The sequence below is a fragment of the Vanacampus margaritifer genome, unplaced genomic scaffold (genome assembly GCF_051991255.1).
Source record: "Vanacampus margaritifer isolate UIUO_Vmar unplaced genomic scaffold, RoL_Vmar_1.0 HiC_scaffold_170, whole genome shotgun sequence".
Lineage (NCBI taxonomy): Eukaryota > Metazoa > Chordata > Actinopteri > Syngnathiformes > Syngnathidae > Vanacampus > Vanacampus margaritifer.
The window spans coordinates 20,001-27,013 of NW_027520880.1; positions in this window are offsets into that span (position 1 = coordinate 20,001).

Here is a 7,013-nt window from a genome sequence, read left to right on the forward strand (position 1 = left end):
TGGCCGTTGGTGCCTGTGTTCGGGGCTTGTTGCTGGTCGTTGGTGCCTGTGTTCGGGGCTTGTTGCTGGCCGTTGGGGCCTGTGTTCGGGGCTTGTTGCTGGCCGTTGGTGCCTGTGTTCGGGGCTTGTTGCTGGTCGTTGGTGCCTGTGTTCGGGGCTTGTTGCTGGTCGTTGGTGCCTGTGTTCGGGGCTTGTTGCTGGTCGTTGGTGCCTGTGTTCGGGGCTTGTTGCTGGTCGTTGGTGCCTGTGTTCGGGGCTTGTTGCTGGTCGTTGGTGCCTGTGTTCGGGGCTTGTTGCTGGTCGTTGGTGCCTGTGTTCGGGGCTTGTTGCTGGTCGTTGGTGCCTGTGTTCGGGGCTTGTTGCTGGTTGTTGGCGGGGCTCCATGATGGCGGGTGACCAGGGGCGACTGGCGGGTGACCAGGGGTCAAAATCGGCTGGCGGGTGCCCAGGGGTTGACATTGGATGGCGGGTGACCAGGGGTCAAAATCGGCTGGCGGGTGCCCAGGGGTTGACATTGGATGGAGGGTGCCCAGGGGTCAAAATCGACTGGCGGGTGCCCAGGGGTTGACATTGAATGGCGGGTGCCCAGGGGTCGAAATCGACTGGCGGGTGCCCAGGGGTTGACATTGGATGGCGGGTGCCCAGGGGTCGAAATCGACTGGCGGGTGCCCAGGGGTTGACATTGGATGGCGGGTGCCCAGGGGTCGAAATCGACTGGCGGGTGCCCAGGGGTTGACATTGGATGGCGGGTGCCCAGGGGTCGAAATCGACTGGCGGGTGCCCAGGGGTTGACATTGGATGGCGGGTGCCCAGGGGTCGAAATCGACTGGCGGGTGCCCAGGGGTTGACATTGGATGGCGGGTGCCCAGGGGTCGAAATCGACTGGCGGGTGCCCAGGGGTTGACATTGGATGGCGGGTGCCCAGGGGTCGAAATCGACTGGCGGGTGCCCAGGGGTTGACATTGGATGGCGGGTGCCCAGGGGTTGACATTGGATGGCGGGTGCCCAGGGGTCAAAATCGACTGGCGGGTGCCCAGGGGTTGACATTGGATGGCGGGTGCCCAGGGGTCGAAATCGACTGGCGGGTGCCCAGGGGTTGACATTGGATGGCGGGTGCCCAGGGGTCGAAATCGACTGGCGGGTGCCCAGGGGTTGACATTGGATGGCGGGTGCCCAGGGGTCAAAATCGACTGGCGGGTGCCCAGGGGTTGAAATTGACCAGGGGGAGAGCGCCTGCCATAGCCGAAATAGGAGCGCTATGGGCGGCCTGCCTCAGCAGATTTGGCCCCCCAAATCCTGGTTCTCAAAAATTTTCAAAGTCAACTTTTTTCAAAATATTTTCAGAGTGCCACTTCCCAGGGGGATTCTCGCCTGCCATAGCCGAAATAGGAGCGCCATGGGCGGCCTGCCTCAGCACATTTGGCCCCCCAAATCCTGGTTCTCAAAAATTTTCAAAGTCAACTTTTTTCAAAATATTTTCAGAGTGCCACTTCCCAGGGGGATTCTCGCCTGCCATAGCCAAAATAGGAGCGCCATGGGCGGCCTCAGTGAGCACATTTGGCCCCCCCATCCTGGAGCGCCATGGACCAGGGGGAGAGCGCCTCTCTTTGGGGCTTGTTGCTGGCTGTTGGCGGGGCTCCATGGACCAGGGGGAGAGCGCCATGGACCAGGGGGAGAGCGCCTCTCTTCGGGGCTTGATGCCTGTTGGCGGGGCTCCATGGACCAGGGGGAGAGCGCCTCTCTGTGGGGCTTGTTGCTGGCTATTGGCGGGGCTCCATGGACCAGGGGGAGAGCGCCTCTCTTTGGGGCTTGTTGCTGGCTGTTGGCGGGGCTCCATGGACCAGGGGGAGAGCGCCATGGACCAGGGGGAGAGCACCTGCCATAGCCGAAATAAGAGCACTATAGGCGGCCGCCCTCAGCACATTTGGCCCCCCAAATCCTGGTTCTCAAAAATTTTCAAAGTCAACTTTTTTCAAAATATTTTCAGAGTGCCACTTCCCAGGGGGATTCTCGCCTGCCATAGCCGAAATAGGAGCGCCATGGGCGGCCTCAGTGAGCACATTTGGCCCCCCCATCCTGGAGCGCCATGGACCAGGGGGAGAGCGCCTCTCTTTGGGGCTTGTTGCTGGCTGTTGGCGGGGCTCCATGGACCAGGGGGAGAGCGCCATGGACCAGGGGGAGAGCGCCTCTCTTCGGGGCTTGATGCCTGTTGGCGGGGCTCCATGGACCAGGGGGAGAGCGCCTCTCTTTGGGGCTTGTTGCTGGCTATTGGCGGGGCTCCATGGACCAGGGGGAGAGCGCCTCTCTTTGGGGCTTGTTGCTGGCTGTTGGCGGGGCTCCATGGACCAGGGGGAGAGCGCCATGGACCAGGGGGAGAGCACCTGCCATAGCCGAAATAAGAGCACTATAGGCGGCCGCCCTCAGCACATTTGGCCCCCCAATCCTGGTTCTCAAATTTTTTCAAAGTCAACTTTTTTCGAAATATTTTCAGAGTGCCACCTCCAGCGGGGGCTCTCGCCTGCCATAGCCGAAATAAGAGCACTATGGGCGGCCGCCCTCAGCACATTTGGCCCCCCCATCCTGGAGCGCCATGGACCAGGAGGAGAGCGCCTCTCTTCGGGGCTTGATGCCTGTTGGCGGGGCTCCATGGACCAGGGGGAGAGCGCCTCTCTTTGGGGCTTGTTGCTGGCTGTTGGCGTGGCTCCATGGACCAGGGGGAGAGCGCCATGGACCAGGGGGAGAGCACCTGCCATAGCCGAAATAAGAGCACTTTAGGCGGCCGCCCTCAGCACATTTGGCCCCCCCATCCTGGAGCGCCATGGACCAGGAGGAGAGCGCCTCTCTTCGGGGCTTGATGCCTGTTGGCGGGGCTCCATGGACCAGGGGGAGAGCGCCTCTCTTTGGGGCTTGTTGCTGGCTGTTGGCGTGGCTCCATGGACCAGGGGGAGAGCGCCATGGACCAGGGGGAGAGCACCTGCCATAGCCGAAATAAGAGCACTATAGGCGGCCGCCCTCAGCACATTTGGCCCCCCCATCCTGGAGCGCCATGGACCAAGGGGAGAGCGCCTCTCTTCGGGGCTTGATGCCTGTTGGCGGGGCTCCATGGACCAGGGGGAGAGCGCCTCTCTTTGGGGCTTGTTGCTGGCTGTTGGCGTGGCTCCATGGACCAGGGGGAGAGCGCCATGGACCAGGGGGAGAGCACCTGCCATAGCCGAAATAAGAGCACTATAGGCGGCCGCCCTCAGCACATTTGGCCCCCCCATCCTGGAGCGCCATGGACCAGGGGGAGAGCGCCTCTCTTCGGGGCTTGATGCCTGTTGGCGGGGCTCCATGGACCAGGGGGAGAGCGCCTCTCTTTGGGGCTTGTTGCTGGCTGTTGGCGTGGCTCCATGGACCAGGGGGAGAGCGCCATGGACCAGGGGGAGAGCACCTGCCATAGCCGAAATAAGAGCACTATAGGCGGCCGCCCTCAGCACATTTGGCCCCCCCATCCTGGAGCGCCATGGACCAAGGGGAGAGCGCCTCTCTTCGGGGCTTGATGCCTGTTGGCGGGGCTCCATGGACCAGGGGGAGAGCGCCTCTCTTTGGGGCTTGTTGCTGGCTGTTGGCGTGGCTCCATGGACCAGGGGGAGAGCGCCATGGACCAGGGGGAGAGCACCTGCCATAGCCGAAATAAGAGCACTATAGGCGGCCGCCCTCAGCACATTTGGCCCCCCCATCCTGGAGCGCCATGGACAAGGGGGAGAGCGCCTCTCTTCGGGGCTTGATGCCTGTTGGCGGGGCTCCATGGACCAGGGGGAGAGCGCCTCTCTTTGGGGCTTGTTGCTGGCTGTTGGCGTGGCTCCATGGACCAGGGGGAGAGCGCCATGGACCAGGGGGAGAGCACCTGCCATAGCCGAAATAAGAGCACTATAGGCGGCCGCCCTCAGCACATTTGGCCCCCCCATCCTGGAGCGCCATGGACAAGGGGGAGAGCGCCTCTCTTCGGGGCTTGTTGCTGGCTGTTGGCGGGGCTCCATGTACCAGGGGGAGAGCGCCATGGACCAGGGGGAGAGTGCCTCTCTTCGGGGCTTGATGCCTGTTGGCGGGGCTCCATGGACCAGGGAGAGAGCGCCTCTCTTTGGGGCTTGTTGCTGGCTGTTGGCGGGGCTCCATGGACCAGGGGGAAAGCGCCATGGACCAGGGGGAGAGCGCCTGCCATAGCCGAAATAGGAGCACTATAGGCGGCCGCCCTCAGCACATTTGGCCTGTCGCCGCTGTCCGCTGGCCGCTGTCCGCTGGCCGCTGTCCGCTGGCCGCTGTCCGCTTTCCCCTTTACTTTCAGCACTTTCAGCACTTTCAGCACTTTCAGCACTTCCAGCACTTCCAGCACTTCCAGCACTTCCAGCTCTTCCCCCTCTTTCCCTTCTTCCAACTGCGGGCGCGCCGGGCGCACAGGGGCTCGTGCGGAGGGGTGTGTGTGCGTGCATGTGCCGAACAAGGAGGAGAGCGCCTCACTTCGGGGCTTGTCGCTGGCCGTCGGCGGGGCTCCAAGGACCAGGGGGAGAGCGCCTCTCTTTGGGGGCTTGATGCTGGCTGTTGGCGCGTGTCTTCGGGGCTCCACGGACCAGTGGGAGAGCGCCTGTCTTCGGGGCTTGATGCTGGCCGTTTGCGGGACTCCATGGACCAGGGGGAGAGCGCCATGGACCAGGGGGAGAGCGTCTCTCTTCAGGGATTGACCAGGGCTCCAATCTTCCCATTGAAATGAATGGCGGGTGACCAGGCGTCCAAATCCCCCATTGAAATGAAGGCCGGATGCCCAGGGCTCCAATCTCCCCATTGAAATGAATGGCGGGTGACCGGGCGTCCAAATCCCCCATTGAAATGAAGGCCGGGTGCCCAGGGCTCCAATCTCCCCATTGAAATGAATGGCGGGTGACCGGGCGTCCAAATCCCCCATTGAAATGAAGGCCGGGTGCCAAGGGCTCCAATCTCCCCATTGAAATGAATGCCGGGTGACCGGGCGTCCAAATCCCCCATTGAAATGAAGGCCGGGTGCCCAGGGCTCCAATCTCCCCATTGAAATGAATGGCGGGTGACCGGGCGTCCAAATCCCCCATTGAAATGAAGGCCGGGTGCCCAGGGCTCCAATCTCCCCAGTGAAATGAATGGCGGGTGACCAGGCGTCCAAATCCCCCATTGAAATGAAGGCCGGGTGCCCAGGGCTCCAATCTCCCCATTGAAATGAATGGCGGGTGACCAGGCGTCCAAATCCCCCATTGAAATGAAGGCCGGGTGCCCAGGGCTCCAATCTCCCCAGTGAAATGAATGGCGGGTGACCAGGCGTCCAAATCCCCCATTGAAATGAAGGCCGGGTGCCCAGGGCTCCAATCTCCCCAGTGAAATGAATGGCGGGTGACCAGGCGTCCAAATCCCCCATTGAAATGAAGGCCGGGTGCCCAGGGCTCCAATCTCCCCATTGAAATGAATGGCGGGTGACCAGGCGTCCAAATCCCCCATTGAAATGAAGGCCGGGTGCCCAGGGCTCCAATCTCCCCATTGAAATGAATGGCGGGTGACCAGGCGTCCAAATCCCCCATTGAAATGAAGGCCGGGTGACCAGGCGTCCAAATCCCCCATTGAAATGAAGGCCGGGTGCCCAGGGCTCCAATCTCCCCATTGAAATGAATGGCGGGTGACCAGACGTCCAAATCCCCCATTGAAATGAAGGCCGGATGCCCAGGGCTCCAATCTCCCCATTGAAATGAATGCCGGGTGACCAGGCGTCCATATCCCCCCCCCATTGAAATGAATGACGGGTGACCAGGCAGGCGAGAGCCCCCGCTGCAGAGGCTCCAGAGGTGGCACTCTGAAAATATTTCAAAAAAAGTTGACTTTGAAATTTTTGGAGAACCAGGATTTGGGGGGGGCAAATGTGCTGAGGCAGGCCGCCCATAGTGCTCCTATTTCGGCCTGGGCGCGCCAGAGCACCCCCCTGGAAGTGGCACTCTGAAAATAATTAAAAAAAAATGACTTTGAAAATTTTTGAGAACCAGGATTTGGGGGGGGCAAATGTGCTGAGGCAGGCCGCCCATAGTGCTCCTATTTCGGCCTGGGCGCGCCAGAGCACCCCCCTGGAAGTGGCACTCTGAAAATAATTAAAAAAAAATGACTTTGAAAATTTTTGAGAACCAGGATTTGGGGGGGGCAAATGTGCTGAGGCAGGCCGCCCATAGTGCTCCTATTTCGGCCTGGGCGCGCCAGAGCACCCCCCTGGAAGTGGCACTCTGAAAATAATTCGAAAAAAGATGACTTTGAAAATTTTTGAGAACCAGGATTTGGGGGGGCAAATCTGCTCAGGCAGGCCGCCCATAGTGCTCCTATTTCGGCCTGGGCGAGCCAGAGCCCCCCCTGGAAGTGCCCCATTCATTTTCAATGGCCGGGTGACCAGGCGTCGAAAAATGCCATAGGAAATGAATGGGGCCCATTCATTTTCAATGGCCGGGTGACCAGGGGGCCAGTACCACCTGCCGCCATTAGGGGCGCTGTAGATAGGGGACCTCGTCCCCCCATTCGAGAGGTTTGCCCCCAAACCTCAAAATGTATGGGGTACAATATCAGGAGCGAGCTTTTTAAGACGAAAAATTTTCAGAGTCAACTTTCTTCGAAATATTTTCAGAGTGCCACTTCCCAGGGGGATTCTCGCTTGCCAAGGCCGAGATAAGAGCACTATGGGCGGCCTGCCTCAACACATTTGGCCCCCCCAAATCCTGGTTCTCAAAAATTTTCAAAGTCAACTTTTTTCGAAATATTTTCAGAGTGCCACTTCCCAGGGGGATTCTCGCTTGCCAAGGCCGAGATAAGAGCACTATGGGCGGCCTGCCTCAGCACATTTGGCCCCCCCAAATCCTGGTTCTCAAAAATTTTCAAAGTCTGCTTTTTTCGAAATATTTTCAGAGTGCCACTTCCCAGGGGGATTCTCGCTTGCCAAGGCCGAGATAAGAGCACTATGGGCGGCCTGCCTCAGTACATTT